This window comes from Vombatus ursinus, unplaced genomic scaffold, assembly GCF_900497805.2.
Source record: "Vombatus ursinus unplaced genomic scaffold, bare-nosed wombat genome assembly UNPS02000582.1, whole genome shotgun sequence".
In the NCBI taxonomy this organism is placed as follows: domain Eukaryota; kingdom Metazoa; phylum Chordata; class Mammalia; order Diprotodontia; family Vombatidae; genus Vombatus; species Vombatus ursinus.
In genome coordinates, this window is record NW_020940360.1 from 38,786,087 (window position 1) to 38,803,745 (window position 17,659).

Consider the following 17,659-nt stretch of genomic DNA (forward strand, 5'->3'; position numbering starts at 1 on the left):
TTCCCTCCTTAAGTCAAATCCTATGAGAATAAGATTAACTCATTCCCTCTCACCTTCCCCAGTTTCCCCTCCACTGTAAGAGCCTTTTCTTTTCTGTTTTTTTGTGAGATGATTTACCCCGTTCTACCTCTCCCTTTCTCCTCCTAGTATAATCACCCCTTAATTTTATTCTCCAGATATGACCCCTTCATCTTCAACTCACCCTGTATCCTCTATCTATCTATCTATCTATCTATACATACATACATATAATTTTTTCCCTCCATTTGTAGAATATTTTGGAACTGCCTGTTTTATGGCTAATCTAGAGTAAGACATCTGTGGCAGAAAGTTAGAACTGATGTCATCAAATGCCTTATCTAGCATATTATTCTTCTAGTCCCCCCACGGCCCCTACCAATGAGGGAGTGTGCCAGATGATAACAATATCCTACTGCAATATTTCCTGTCTGTGCTAGTTTAAAAAATAGTCTTTGTCAGGACTTCCAGTGTATTCTTAACAATATCTAAAACAACAACATGCAAGGAATTAAAAAGGCACATTTAAAAAATACATTTTTGGATTTTTCTTTGGTTACCTTTTTCAAGGTAAAGATTTATATACTTTGAAAGTTTGTTGTTTTATTCGTCTATTGTGAACAAATGAAACTCAATTTTTGTATGATTCAGGAATCCTCATTCTTTCTTGCTCCAGCTATTGAATGAATTCTGGCACCTTATTGTGCATAAAAACAACACAAGTGCATCAATTTAACAAAAAAAAATAGATACTGATAGCCTAAATTGATGTGCTTAACACTGGATTTTTTCTTAAAATACATTTAAAGAACTACCAATAGTAATTAATTATGACCAAAAGAACACTCGATTTTGAGTCAGATCCCAGATCTTACACTTACACTTAGTAGCTGTGTGACCCAATGACCACAGGCAAGCCACTCTCCAGGCCTCATCTGTAAAAGAGGTGGTTGTACTAGCAAGGTCCCTTTTCAAGTCCAAATCTATGCTCTAAGTCTAAGGATAATAATAATGACATTAATGATACTCAGCTTCCTATTATAAGGCACCAGAGTTCAACATCTTTGCTTTTTCCTCTTTCCCATGATTTTCCCTTGGCAGAGAGATCCTCTGATGTATCATGATGTATTGGTTTTATTAAATTGTAGCAGCGGAAGAAGGCACAAGCTTCCTAAAGAGGCTGCTCCCTGCGTAAGTGTTAGCTCTTGATAAGTGGTTTAAGGCCAGAAGACTTGGGCAAGAGAGGCTCCACTTAAACTCTTACTCAGCTGTTTCCTGTCTCATAAAAAAAAGAGCAAGGAAGAAAGAGAGAAAGAAAGAAAGAAAAGGAAAGCAGAAGTCGGTGTAATCCTTTTAGTTCTCATTTCTTTTGAGTATCAGAGACTTTTGGTTTAACACTGGGTACTATTGACTTCTAATTACACCTAATGTTGAGGTCCTTAAAAGCAGCTAGGTGGTTGAGTAGATAGAGTGCTGGGCCTGGACCGAGGAGGACCTGAGTTCAAATGTAACCTCAGACACTGTGACCCTGGGCAAGTCACTTAATCTCTGTTAGCCTTAATCCAGTGGAGAAGGAAATAGCAAACCACTTCAGTATCTTTGCCAAGAAAATCCCACGGACAGTATTGGAGTGCTATGGTTCATAGGGTCACAAAGCGTCCCATATAAAGAACACACACTATATAAACACATAAAGAATACAGACAGTTGCATCACAACACTGATCATAAACTATGAAAAGAAATTCTATGACACCTCCCACCCCATCCCCCAGCTCCTATTTCTATTTACCGAAATTGTTCCTGCACTTAAGACTTAACTTAGAAGCCACCTCCTCCATGGAGCTTTTCCTAATCTCCTAGACAGAACTGATCTCTTCCTCCCCTGAATTAAATCCAGCTTGCTATCTTGAACAAAGTTCTATTACATTGCAAACTTCTTAGGGCAGAGATTCCTTTTATTTTTGTTTTCTCAGAATCTAAAATAGTCGTCTCTCAAACAGTAGGCACTTAATCTTGTCTGATGAAATAACTGCATGTAATGTATGCTTCTTCCTGGGAATTCCTTCCTATATTTTAGAGTTCATCAAAATGTATGGTCAGCTTTTTCATTTAAACCACACTGGAATGCACCACGAATACCGGATGTTCACCAAATGTTAATTGAATGGTACTGCATCCTTACAGCAAAGTTTTGTCCCCTACCATTAGCCTTTAGATTGTTAACACAATGCAATTCATTTTACTTCTGTTCACATTATCTTTTTCAATTGAGGCCTTTTGTTTTTACAGCAAAATCTTTCCTTATTAAGGCAAAGATTTGAAAAGGGAAGAATGTTAAGTAAAACCAACTAACACATCAGCTGTGTCAGACTTTGGTTTTTGACATCAATCAATCAGCATTTATTAACCACCTACTATGGACAGGTACTTGAGATATAAGGACAAAAAAAAAAAAAGAAAAATTCTCTCTCAAGATGCTTACAGTCTATCTGGTGAAACAACCTGTACTTAGGTAACTTTATACAGAATAAATACAAAATAAATGCAAAGGGAAGGACGAAAGGGCTGTGTTGGAGCCAACTGTAAGTTAATTGTGAGAGCAATTATTAAATCTTAAGTGTGAAAATTTATACTTCCAAAACCTGTAATCACTACAATTTAAGGGTTGATTTATTGTTTTCTTGATTGACTTGACTTAAGAAAGTGTTAATAATGCAGATTAAACTAAAAGTTTGTGCATACATTTTTTCCCCAAGGAGCCCAGTTATTAAGCACGTACCAGCACACCCCTGTACTGCTCTATAAATCTTGCTTGAGTTCAGCAGGAGTGCAGGAGAAGGCTCAGAAAATGAAGTCATCATCGGAATGGAAGCCTAGTAACTGGAGATTAATAATAAAAACAATTAACAATAATAATGTCAATGATATAATAACTGGCACTTACATAGTGCTTCAAGGTTCACAAAATGTTTTACATTTGTTATCTGACTTGAACCCCACAACATCCTGTCTACATACTAAGAAGGAGGACACTAAGAGTAGCATCATGAAAACTAGGTTATTTTACTATCTAATTACATGGGCAGCTAGGTGGCACAGTGGATGGAATCAGGAGGACCTGAGTTCAAATTTGACCTCAGACACTTACTGGGGCTGTGTGACCCTGGACAAGTCACTTAATTCTGTTTGCCTCAATTCTTTATCTGTAAAATGAGCTGGAGAAAGAAATGGCAAACCACTACAGTATCTTTACCAAGAAAACCCCAAATGGGGTCACAAAGAGTCAGACACAATTGAAAAAACTCAACAACAATAACAACAACTTACTATCTAATTATGTTATCTTCATTTCTAAAGTCATGATAATTTATTTTTTTATTTTTTAAAATTTATTTTTAGTTTTCAACATTCACTTCCATAAGATTTTGAGTATTAAATTTTCTCCTCCTTCCTCTCTTCCCCATTCTTCAAGACAGCATGCAATACGATATAGGCTCTATTTACACATTCATATTAAACATATTTTCACATTAGTCATGACATAAAGAAGAATTAGAATTAATGAGTGGAACCAGGAAAAAGAAGAATCAAAACAGAAACAAAAGAAAAGGAAAGCAAATAGTGTGCTTCCATCTGCATTCAGACTCTAAAGTTTTCTCTGGATGTGGGTAGTATTTTCCATCATGAGTCTTTTGGAGTTGTCTTAGATTCTTGCATTGCTGAGAAGAGCTAAGTCTATCTAAGTCAATCATCACACAATGTGGCAGTTACTGTGTACAATGTTCTCCTGGTTCTGCTTATTTCACTCAGCATCAGTTCATTTAAGCCTTTCCAGGTTTTTCTGAAGTCTGCCGATAATTCTATACCATTCCAAAGATATGCCATTTTGGAAATTCAGTGTTCTATGGAAATGCCAAGAGTCATTATGGCCTATCTATTAACAGTTTGCTGCTCATAGCCCTCACAACAGTATCAAGATAAATAACTTTTTGTGTCAAATGTCCAGCAAGTCTATGGTATCATTTAAAAAAAACAACTACATATCCACCGAACTACCAAAAATTATTTTATAGAGCTAGAAAAAATAATAACAAAATTCATCTAGAAGAACAAAAAGTCCAGACTATCAAGGGAATTAATGAAAAGAAATGCAAGGGAAGGTGACTTAGCCATCCTACATCTTAAATTGTATTATAAAGCAGCAATCATCAAAACAGCTTGGTATGACTAAGAAATAGAATGGTAGATCAGTGGAATAGGGTAGGTACACAAGACGCAATAATCAATGACTGTAGTAATCTACTGTTTGATAAATCCAAAGACTCCAGCTTCTGGGATAAGAACTCACTATTTAACAAAAACTGCTGGGAAAACTGGAAAATAGTATGGCAGAAACTAGGCATGGATCAACATCTTACACCCTATACCAATATAAAGTCAAAATGGGTACAGGATTTAGATATAAAAGTTGATACTATAAGCAAACTAGGAGAGAAAGGAATAGTTTACCTGTCAGATCTATGGAGAAGAGAAGAATTCATGACCAAACAAGAGATAGTGCACATTATGAAATACAAAATGGATAATTTTGATTACATTAAATTGAAAAGTTTTTGCACAAACAAAGCCAATACAACCAAGATTAGAAGGGAAGCAGAAACCTGTGAAACAATTTTTATAGCCAGTATCTGATAAAGGCCTCATTTCTAAAATATATAGAGAACTGAGTCAAATTTATACGAATACAAGTCATTCCCCAATTGATAAATGGTCAAAGGATAAGAATAGGCAGTTTTCAAAGGAAGAAATTAGAGCTATCTATAGCCATATGAAAAAATGATCTAAATAACTATTGATTAGAGAAATGCAAATCAAAACAACTCTGAGGTACCACATCACACCTATCAGAGTGGCTAACACAGGGCAGTTAGGTGGCTCAGTGGATAGAGCACTGGCCCTGGAGTCAGGAGGACCTGAGTTCAAATTCGGCCTCAGACATATAACACTTAACTAGCTGTGTGACCCTGGGCAAGTCACTTAACCTCATTGCCTAACACCCCCCCCCCAAAAAAAATGGAGTGGCTAACATGACAAAATAGGAAAATGATAAATGTTGGAAAAGATGTGGGAAAATTGGAACATTAATGAATTGTTGGTGGAGCTGTGAACTGATCCAGCCATTTTGGAGAGCAATTTGGAACTATGCCCAAAGGGCTATAAAACTGTGCATACTCTTTGACCCAACAGTACCACTTCTAGGTCTATATCCCAAAGAGATCACAAAAATGGGGAAAGGACCCACATATACAAAAATATTTAAAGCAGCTTTTTTGTGGTTGAAAAGAATTGGAAATTGAGGGGATGCCCATCAATTGGAGAATGGCTCAACAAGTTGTGGTATATGAATGTAATGGAATATTATTGTTCCATAAGAAATAATGAGCAGGCAGACTTCAGAAAAACTTAGAAAGACTTGCATGAACTGAGGCTGAGTAGAGGGAGCAGAACCAGGAAAACATTGTACACATTAACAGCAACATTATGTGATGACCAGCTTTGATAGACGTAACTCTTCTTAGCGAGGCAATGATCTAAGACAATTAATTCCAAAAGACTCATGATGGAAAATGCTATCCACATCCAGAGAAAGAATTATGGAATCTGAATGCAAATCCAAGCACACTATTTTTCCTTTTTTTGTTTTTTCTTTCTCGTGGCTTTTCCCTTTGGTTTTAATTCTTCTTTACAACATGACTAATGTTGAAATATGTTTAATATGATTGTACATGTATGGCCTGTATCAGATTGCATGCTGTCTTGGGGAGGAGAAGGAGGGTGAGAAAATTTAAAAGTCAAAATCTTATAAAAGTGAACGTTGAAAACTAAAAATAAATAAATAAATAAATAAATACATGATTTTTTAAAATGAAAAAAAAAATTAGGGCTTAGTGCCAAGAGATCAATAAAGATAATACAGAGTTCTCAAATTGTTATGAAAAATATCCTAATACTCTCTTGACTAGTTCTGTGTAAATGAGTCAATATCTAATGACCAAATCTCAATAAAGTTTACACTCTGGAATTCTGAGCAAGACTTTCAGGATTTCTGAATGTCATCTTTAGCAAACTGAAGTCCTACAGAAAGGGAAACTCTCCTTTCTTGGGGTTTCCTTATGTTAGGTGAGTTGATTAGTCCTTGCTTCTATGCCAAACTCTAAGACCAATGTTATTACTTTCATGGAATCTTTACCCAAAAGGAGACAGTTACTAGTTACTAGTTATTACTATTACTATTCTTTTTTATATCTGTGTGATATGGGTAAACAATAAATATTTCATTTGACAAACAAGGAAACTGAAACAGAGATCTTAAGTAACTTAAGTTACTTTTCAGAAGTCAAATGTTAAGACTGAGGGTTGGTTAAAAAAAAAACTGTCTAAAATAATTTGACACAGTTTGGACTCACCATCCAACAAGCAGCTCATTGTACCAGGCTGGATAGCTGCCCAAGGCCAGAACCACCCTAGATAATCCCCATTCTCAAGGATACTAGGGACAGCAGGTTATTTCTCTCTACTCCTTTAGGAGTTTAGCCTACTTTCAGCTTTAGTCCTAGTCATTTCAGGCTTGTTATAGGATAGGGATGAATAGGAAAAGGGAATTACAATCTCTCCAGGATGTTTGGGACCAGAGACAATTTGATGTTTGACTTGGTGTTACAACAATAGGCTTTCTGTTTGTCATTTTCACTGGACCAAGTACTTTCTGTTAAAAGGAAAAACATGTTAGACTCATTTGCATCACTGCCCTTTTTATTCGATTTAATTATGAGAACTTGGTTTGGGAATTAGTAGCAATGACTGGTAAGTACTCCACCAGTTCATTATTAGTACAAAGTAAATTATCCCAGATTTGATTGTGCTATCTTACATTGTAATAAAGAGGAAAAACAGTTTATGTTAAATTCTTCCCTATTTGAGTATAGAGATAGAACAGAGAAAAAGAAAAGAGATTTCTTTTTTTCATGAGGCAATTGGGGTTGACTTGCACAGGGTCACACAGCTAGTAAATGTCAAGTGTCTAAGGCCAGATTTGAACTCTGGTCCTCCTGACTCCAAGGCCAGAGCTTTATCCACTGTGCCACCTAGCTGCCCCCAAGAGATTTCTAAAATCAGTAATCTAATGCAAAATGTGCTGATTTGAGTATTAGAAGGTAGTAAAATATCAGAATGTAGCTGCCTGTGCATTTTCAAGTACTGTTCTGCACTTAGAGGAAGAACACTATTGTAATCAGGAAAAGGTATATTTTTTGTGCCATATCTTAAGATATAGGCCGTTGCAAGCTAATTTTTCTTTGCAAATTATTCATTTACCATATACTTTGTACCCAACATGGAACTATATTTCTTACTTCTGTCCATCTTCCTTCATCATTCTTTCCTTAAAATTGAATTCTCTTCAATTTATCTTGTATATATCTTATTTGTGCAGAGTTGTTTGCCTGTTGTCTCTGCCATTAAACTATGAGCTCCTTGAAAGTAGGGACTTTAAATTTTTCTCCCCCTTCCTCCCCACCTCCCTCTCCAAGACAGCACACATTCTGATATAGGCTATACATATACATTCCTATTAAACATATTTTCACATTAGTGATGTTGTAAGTAAGAATTAGAACCAATAGGAGGAACCACCAGAAAGAGGAAACAAAACACAACAGAGAAAAAAAAATAGCAAATAGAATGCTTCGATCTGCATTCAAACTCCATAGTTCTTTCTTCTTTGTGGATAGCATTTTCCATCATGCGGCCTTTGGAGATGTCTTAGATCCTTGTATTGCTGAGAAGGGTTGAGTCTATCAATATTAGTCATCGTACAATATGGCTGTTACTGTGTACAACGTTCTTCTGATTCTGCTCACTTCACTCAGCATCAGTCCATACAAGTCTTTCCAGATTTTTCTGAAGTCAGATGAGCAGGCTGACCACAACTTGTTCAGCCATTCCCCAATTGATGGGCATCTTTTTAATTTCCAATTCTTTGCCACCACAGAAAGAGCTGCTATCAACATTTTTGTACATATGGGTCCTTTTCCCATTTGTATGATCTCTTTGGGATACAGCCCTAGAAGTGCTATTGCGTGATCAAAGGGAGTGCTAACTACTTTACAAGTATCTCAGAGCTCTGGATTTGGAGCTGGATGACATTAGTTTGAATGCTGGTTTTACCTCTTACTACTTGTTTGACTTTGTTAGTCCCTTCACCTCTCCTTAGCTCTTATCTCAGTTTTCAAATCTGTAAAATGAGTCAGTGGGTCAGGTGGATGGGTGGACTAGGTGAGCTTTTAAGGTACTTTACACTTCTGTCTATGGTTATATGAATCTAAGAAGAAAGACTTCTTGAAGAGGTGGACCTTCAGTCCTATCTGGAAGGAAGTGGTGGATATGAACTGATGGAAGAGGTATGAAGTTAGTGGTTCCACGTGAGAGCAAATGGCACAAAGGAACAAAGGCAAGAATTAGCAGAATGTGTCCACAGGATAGTAGGTATTCTTGAGTGAAGTAGAACTATGTTGGGAGTAAGCGAGAAATGTTTTTGAAAAGTTAAAGTGGGTGTTCCAATAAAATATAACAGGCTATGATGATTTACTTTGTATTTCTTCTGTATATAGTTCTATATGCACATATTATCTTTCCTGATCAAAGATGAGCTCCATATATATATACCAACATCTAGCTCCTCTTTGTGCTCATTTCAAGTATGTGATCCTTGAAATTTTCAGGGAGGAAAGGGATAGGGAGATGCTTACAAGTACTAAGTACTGTGTTCTGGCAGTGTCTCTCTCTCTCTCTCTCACAGAATCATCATTATCATCTTAGGCTCATAAAAAAATAATAATTTAAATAGATGTGATTCAAGAGAACAATGAGTAGGCACAATGAGATAAAGCACTAATAAAAGGAAGTTTTACAGAAAGGAATCTTAAAGATCATCCAGTCAATCCATTTATTTTACAGATAAGGCCCCAGAGAAATTAAGTGATTTGAACAATATCATACAGTTAGCTAGTGGCAGACCTGGAACCAAAACCTAGATCTTTTTTACTTGCTATGGAATGCTCTTTCAATTACTTTTACTGCTACTTCTCTTTTGTAGATAAGATGAGATGACAAAAGGCAATCTCTGATAACATTATTATCTTAATTACATGTTATGTTATGTTTTGTAATGCCTGCTGAAGCTATCTGTATTGTATGTTTTGTTTTTTATCACTTAGGTCATGTTAGTATTTTTAATATTAAAAATAGGAAGTTTAGAAAAAAGATGGAGGGGGAGAGCATCTCAGTAAGGACCCTGAGTTTGAATGTAAGGCTGACTTTGGACTTCATGTGACAAGGAATGAAAGTCACTTGAGGCAACCCTAATGAAAACATTTGAGGTGGATCATTCACTAGTGGGAATGAGGATGATGAGGATGATGATGATGTAGCAGGTATGCCTGGTATAGGCCAAGCTGGAGCAAAACTAGAGGCAAGGAAACCAAATAAAAATTATTGCAGTAATCCAGGTACAAGGAGATAAAGATTAGGAACAAGGATGATAGTTGTAGAAAAAGGAAGGAAAATTAATAGCATATCATAACAAATTGAATATGGAGGACAAAGAAAACTTAAGATAATGATAAAGTTTGGAACCTGTGACTATTTAGGAGTAAAGGTGATAACCTAGATATGCATTTTATTACAGTTTTAAACCAGCTATTTTTATTTGGTAGGGTGGAGATAATGCACTGCTTTGTGACACATATTGACTGAGTAACCCTGGGCAAATAATTTAATTTCTCAGTGCTGTAAGCACCTCTCTATAAATTGTAGAGAAGGTGCTGATCTGCATTGATAGAGGGCATTTCCTTATCTGGGAGTTCCCAATACCAAGGAAATCATAGCTGTAGTTGCTAGCTCAGTTCCCTAATGCAGAGGCAGCACGATATGATAGAAAGATCCTTATACTTCGGGTCAAAATAATCCATTTCATGTCCTGGCTCTGCCACTCCTTAGCTATGTGATCTTAAGCAAATCCCTTAATCTCTGAGCCTCAGTTTCTGCATTTATACAATGGAAATAATAATTAGTGCCCTGCCTACTTCATAGGATTGCAGTAAAGGGCAAAGGAATATTCTTAGTTTAAACATAATTTTAACAAACTTCACTAACTCCTTTTCTTTATTTCCAGTTTAATTTTATTTTTTAACTAAAAGAATGCCTTTTCTCCCTATCACCTGCGCTGAGAAAGAAAACAAAATCCTTGTTATAAACATGTATAATCAAAACAAATTTCTAAGTTAATCACATCCCCCAAAATAGTAAGGCCCCCATTAGGGCAAATAATGAATCCCCTGAAGTGATTAATGTTTTCTAATTCACACTATTCAAAGTTATAGTTGTGTATTTATATGGTAATTGGCTCCAGCCCACTGAAAACGTTCAGTGCGAATTCTAATAATGTGACCACTTCAGGTTATTATTATTTACACTAATTGGGACCTAACCGTGCCTCTCAATCTGCACTTTGAATTCATCACCTTTCTATTAGGAATTCATCACCTTTTCCATTAGGTCGTACACAGCATGTTTTATCATGAGTCCTAGGCAATTGTGGGTGGTTATTCTGTTGATCAGAATTCCTAAGTCTTTCAAAGTTGTTTGTCTTCATAATATTACTGTCATTGCATAAACTTTTCTGGCTCTGTTCACCTCACTCTTCATCACTTCATACAGGTGCTCCCATGTTTTTCTAAAGCCAATCCCTTTATCATTTCTTATAGAACGATAGTATTCTATAATATTCATATACTGTAATGTGTTCAGCTATTACCTAATTGGTGGGCATCGTCTTAGTTTCTGATTCTTTGCCACCAAAAAAAGAACTGCTATAAATATTTTTTGTACAGTTTGTTTTGCTCAGGACTACTCCCTCTCTTAACCTATCCTACCTCTTATTCTCTCCTCTTACTTCTTCCCTTTCCTTCTGGTTTCCCTGTTGAGTGAAATGTATTTCGGTATCTGATTGCATGTATTTTCCCCTCCTTTGACCGGTTCAGATGAGAGTGAGGTTCAAGTATCAACTGCTCCCTCTCACCCTTGGTATGGAATTTAACTTGTCCATCTATGTTCAGTAATGATATAAATTCATTGCACATGGTACCTTTTAGCAACATGGAGTTTCCCTATTTATCTCTTTTAATCATCTGTTTTTGTTGCTGCTTTGTTTAAAATCATGATTGCTACTCCTGCCTTTTTTTCTTCAGTTGAAACATAATAGATTTTGCTTCAGCCCCTTATTTTAACTGTGTACATCTTTCTATTTCAAGTGTGTTTTTTATAAACAACATATTGTTGAATTCTGCTTTCTAATGTGTTCTGTCATCCTTTTCTACTTCATGAATGACTTCATCCTATTCACATTCATAGTTATTATTGTTAATTGTGGTTTTTTCCTTCATTATTATTTGTTTATGTACTTTTCCTTCTTTTTCCCCCTGCCTCTTCTTTATAAAGAAAAAGAGTATTGTGAGAAAGGAGCGATCTCATCTCTGGTGCTGTAGGTTTGTTGCAATTCATCTATTCCCTGGTTGCTCTTCTCTTTTGCTCTCTCAAAGACCAAAACCAGATTTTTATCCTTTTTCTTCTAAAAAAAAAGTTTTTTTCTTTGAAAACCACTCTCATTAATTGTTTGTTAGGCTTAACACTAGACCCTCCCTAAATCTATTCTCCTTCTTATTCACCCTTTTTTTCTTCTCAGCTTTCCTTCTGTTTCCCTATTGAATAAAATGTATTTCTAAACCCAGCTGTGTGTATGTGCATTTTTCTCTCCTTTGGCCAGTTTTGTTGAGAGTGAGGCTCAAGTGTCAACCACTTCCCCCACCCCCATACACCCACTCTTTCCTCCTTGTTTATGTAGACTTCTATTTATGCATCTTGATTATGTGAGATAATTTCCCCCATCCTTCTTCTTTACTTCCCCCCCAACCAGTATATTCTTTTTCCCCTTTCTCAATCTTATTTTAAGATCATTAAAAACATAACAGGATCATTCTTGGGACCTCTAATTAGACTTCCATACCAAACTGATGATGCTAGGATTCTGAGGAAACACATATATCAACTCCCAATTTTAGAATGTAAACAATTTACTCTTGTCTCTTACGTTTGCTTACTCATGTTTACCTTTATGTGTTTCTCATACCCAGGTAATGGAAACTAGAATGAACCAAAAAGAAATAAATAACCCCATGAGACAGCAAGAAATATTAGAACAAAATTAAAAGTTTGAAAAAAAATAGAAGAAAATGTAAGAGATCTGATATTTTTAAAAAATTGACCTGGAAAACAAGTCAAAAAGAGATAATTTAAAAATCACTGGACAACCTGAAAGACATGTTGTTTTTAAAGCCTGGACCCCATTTTTCAAGAAATCATAAATCAGAAAACTGTCCAGATCTATCAGATCCAGAGGACAAAATGAAGATAAAGAGTCCATCAATCACCTCCTGAAAGAACTTCAAAGTCCCAGAAAAGACTTGTATGGTCTGATGCTGTGTGAAGTGAGCAGAACCAGGAGAAAGTTGTAAACAGTAACAGCCATGTTGTGTGATGACTAATACTGATAGACTTAACCCTTCTCAGCAATACAAGGATCTAAGACAGCTCTAAAGGCCTCGTGATGGAAAATGCTATCCACATCCAAAGAAAGAACTGTGGAGTTTGAATGCAGATCAAAGCAAACTATTTGCTTTTTTTTCCTTCTGTTTTGTTTTTTCCCTCTTCCTTGTGGTTCCTTCTATTGCTTCTAATTCTTCCTTACAACATGACTAATGTGAAAATATGTTTAATAGGAATGTATATGTATAGCCTATAACCAGATTGTGTGCCATCTTGGGGAGGGAGGGGGAGAAAAATTCAAAACACAAAAGCTTATGGAAGTGATTGTTGATAAATCAAAATAAATTAATTTTAAAAAATGAAGTGAGCAGAACCAAGAGAAATTTAGACCAGGACAACAAAATTGTAAAGAGAAATAATGGAAAGACTTAAGTCTAATCAATGCAATAACCAAGTATATCTCCAGAAGGCCTCTGGTGAAACATATAACCCAAACGTTCCAAATCACTAATAATTAAAGAAATGGAAAATAAAGAAATCGGAGGTTCCACATCATGCTGATCAGATTGGCAAAGGTGATTTTAAAAAGGAAATTGATAAATGTTGGCGGGCTGCAGGAGAACAGGCACATTAATGCACTGCTGGTATAGTTGTCAATTAATATAGTTATTCTGCAAAGCAATTTGAAATTATGCCTCAAAAGTTACTGAATTGTGCATATCCTTTAATCCAGTGATGCCATTACTAAGTTTATATCCCAAAGAGATCAAAGAAAGAGGAAAAGGACCCATCCATACAAAAATATTTATAGCTGCTGTATTTGTGATGGCAAAGAACTGGAAACTAAGGGGGTGTCCACCAATTGGGGAATGGATGAATATATTATGGCATTTGAATATGATGAAATACTATTGTGTCACAAGAAATGATTACAGTGAATGTTTCATTGACACATTGATGCAGAATGAAGTGAACAGAACAAAGAAAATGTATAAAATAACAGTGTAAAAACAAATAATTCTGAAAAGATTTAAGATTTATGACCAATGCATGAAACCAGCCATGATTTCAGATGACACAACCATCATATCTACCTCTTTTGTATTTTTTTTTTGAAGCAATGGGGTTAAGTGACTTGCCCAGGGTCATACAGCTAATAAGTGTCTGAGGCTGGATTTGAACTCAGGTCCTCCTGATTCCAGGCTTATTGCCCTATATCTACCTCTTGACAGAATGGTGATAGGTTCACAGTACATATTGAGACATATATTTTTTGGACGTGGCCAATGTGGGAATTTGTTTTTGTTGACCATTCATATTTGTTACAAGAGTTTTGTTTTTCTTTCTTTCTTTTCAGTGGGAAGGGAATTGGTAGAAAGAGAAAAATGAAATTTTATAACTGAAAAAAATTTAATTTGAAAAAGAAAAGAAAGAAAAACTTTACCAGTCCCCTCCTGAGAGGGACTCAAAGTACAGAGAGACATTTTTCAACATGCTTCCATTTGGATTCATTTTGCTTGACTATGCTTATTTGTGACATCAGGGTTTTTTCTTTGATTTTTTTTTATATTGGGGGGAATTTGAAGTAGAGAGGGACATTAGCAATGACTGATACCAAAAGAAAAAAAAAGAGGGTCATGGAAATGGGCTTTTTTTTTTTTTTGATGAGGCAATCGGGGTTAAATGACTTGCCTAGGGTCACACAGCTAGTATCACATGTCTGAATTTGAACTCAGGTCTTCCTGACTTCACAGCTGGTGCTCTATTCACTGTGCCACCTAGCTGTCCCCAGAAACAGGCTTTTTTAAATGCATAGAATAGAAGGAAGTTCAAAAGAAAAAAACAGATGCAGAACAGTCTTGAAAGTAATATTTGAGTTCGCTGAAGAAAGAAATTGTGGAGAAAGGACTCACCTTCATTATTGCTACTAGCAGTGGAGTCAGCACTTGTCAGGGAAGTCAAACCACCATGACCATGCTGACCTCTATCTTCTCTCAAATCCTGATGGCGACAACCCAGGACCCTGACCACAAGTTTCCAGTCTACAGCCCTTGGCCATCATCCTGGGAAGCAACGTTTGTGGTAAAACAGCCTGGACGCTGCTCATGCAGGTGTTACAGCCACAGCTAGAGAAGACCTAGAAAAGAAAGTCCTTGGCATTGTCAAGTAGTTCAACATACAAAACTGCTACCATTTTCCTAGTTTAATGACATTAAAGAAGTATCAAATATCTGCTTTGTTGATGCACCCTAAGGACAATGGAACATTTCCATCTGAGTTGCAGATGAAACCTTCCATATGTATTATTTTCTTCATTAGAAAGAGAGCTCTTGAGAGCAGGAATTGTCTTCCTTTTATATTTATATCTCTAGTACTTTGTAAATAGTAAGTGCTTAATAATGTTTTAATCAATAAATCATTTTAAATATGAAAAAGAAAGTAATGTTTATGAAATTTATCATAACTTTTTAAAAAAGCAGTATGAAATTCATGATTTAATATACAATCCTTGTTTTGTGTTCTATTATATATGTGGAAATGTTTTTTTGGAGTTTAAGTTCAAAATTTAAAAATAAAACATTTTTAAAAGAAGCTGAGTGACTTGCTCAAGGTCACATATTAGAAGGCAGTGTTGTCTTGTAAGATGTTTCTAATTTTTAAAGCTATCAAGGATACCACAAAATTTTCTTAAACCAGCTTTAATTTCAGTATTATTGATAATTTTCTCTTTTCCTTAAATCAAAGTTGGGATACTTCTGGGCTGTTGCGCATCCTTTCTCTCCTTGGTAAATAATTATTATCTCTCCCCAAATTATGTAGTAATAATCATGGTCTGCACCTGTGATTTCACTGATGTAGGGAAATTCCTACTGAGGAAACTTCCTCATGGAATGCAGATTAGGCAATTGTTCTGCAAATTATAGTCTTAGAAAATTAGTTGCCCGAGGAATTGGGAGATAAATGACTTGTTGGGTCACACAGCCTGATGGTGAGAAATGAACCCAAATCTTTCTGACTTTGAGGTTGTCTTTTTACGCAGTAATTTTTCTTTTTTGGTGGGGATGGGGGAAGAAGGGGGGAAGCTGTATATGCCTGTGATTTCACACAGTTAGGAAACTCCCAATTTGTAAGCTTTCTCTACTGATGCAGACTGACAACTTCTGCAATTTATAGTCTCAATATACAATATAGAGCTAATGCAACCAAATCCTCAAAAATAACTATCTTTAGAATATCTCTGGTTATTAATGCCATAGTCTCCAGTCTTCTACTTGCCACATTTTCACCCATTACTAGTGCTCCCACCCTTGATCATTCTCCAGACTATGAATTCCAACTCTTAAAAGTCCTCCAAATTACATTTTAGGAAACACTGCTTTAGCACTTAGAAAATGGGATTTGGGCTATATAATTCTGTACTATGTCCTACATTCAGTTTTTAGCTCTAAATATTAGTTCACTGAACTGTGGCAATGAGACTTGATAAAATTAATAATACTAGCTGGCATTCATAGGGTGATTTAATGTTTACAAAGTAATATGTTTCCTTTGATTTCATTTTATTGTGAAAGACTGGATCCTTAAAGTAAATAAAAGGTATACAAATGTAAAATGTGATTTTAAGGTGAAATGTTAACCTTAATTAAAAGATAATCTTAGGTAATGTTTGATTTACCGCACAAAATAATAAAATGAGGTACTGCTCTTCACTAAAGTCCCATGCTAATGCTTTATCTTATCTAAAAAATAGACTCTGGATTCTTGAAAGCTAAGTCAGCTAAGTTAGGGCAGGTCCTAGTGAACTGAAAGGAGTAGTGAACTGGCTACAAGTCTAAATCATTTGTAGAACAGTCTGGCTAAATTTAGAAAATATCATTACCAGAAGGGCGGCCAAGAGGTGATTTTTTTTTTTTGTCAGAATAGTTTGGTAAGACTGTCTACTAAAGCAGAGGAGAAATGATGAGCTGTCTATCCACACTAGTGAAATGATGGATATTTGAAATACTGATTTAAGATGAACTACATCTTCGTGTATTTTATTGTTTTCAAGTGCTTTAACAGCAGAACCACAATAATCTTTAATTCATTTGTCTCCTCCTAGTGGCAGAGTTTAAAATATTGTTTTAAACACTAATTTCATTTCTTAGATAATGGAATTACATTACCCAGGGCTGTCAATTGTACACCACTCCCCCTGAGGTCTAGGGGTGCTAGGAACCCCAAAATTCAAGGACAGAAGATGCGGGTCCAGCCTCGGATGAATTCCACCCAAGCCTTCTTTCAGTCAAAGACAAAGTTTATTAAAACATTGATTGGGGTGATCGAGATTCCTAATGAGTCTGCGCTATGGGCCAGATTTTAAGAATCTGAGCAGAGACAAGGTTTATCATATTGCCAAAAGAAGTGGGCCAGACTCTTAAGCAGTCTGAGCAATTTAATGGAGGATTTGGATGTGATCAAGGATGTGACCAATAGCTTGGGTACTGGGAGGTAACAAAGAATGATCTGGAAGGACTGGGTGCCCCAGGTAAACGGAAGGGGTCTAGATTGAATCTAGAGTGGGAAGTGGTCTGGGCCATCTAGACAATGAAGGGCTGGGCGAGGTTGGAGGTAACAGAATTGGAGATTGGGGCAGGGTCAAAGCCACAATACAAGCACAGTTGAAAGGATTGTATGGGTTGAGGCTCAGGCAAACACCAGGGCCTTGTGGGAGACTTCTGGGGAAGTTGGGCTGGGAGGGTTTCCAGGGCCTATGTATACCCCCTCACCTCCTTCAACTTAAATCATTTCTATTCCATTAGCTCACATCTCTGCCTAAGTCTTAAGAGGATTACCTTTTTGATTTGTTGTGTTCTATAGTTCTAGACATAAGCATTATGCCCAGAACCATAGATAAGTAGAACATCAGAACTTTCGCCAAAACTGAAGATATCATCTTGCTTTACTAACAAGGTTTAAACAGTATCTCATGATCTGAA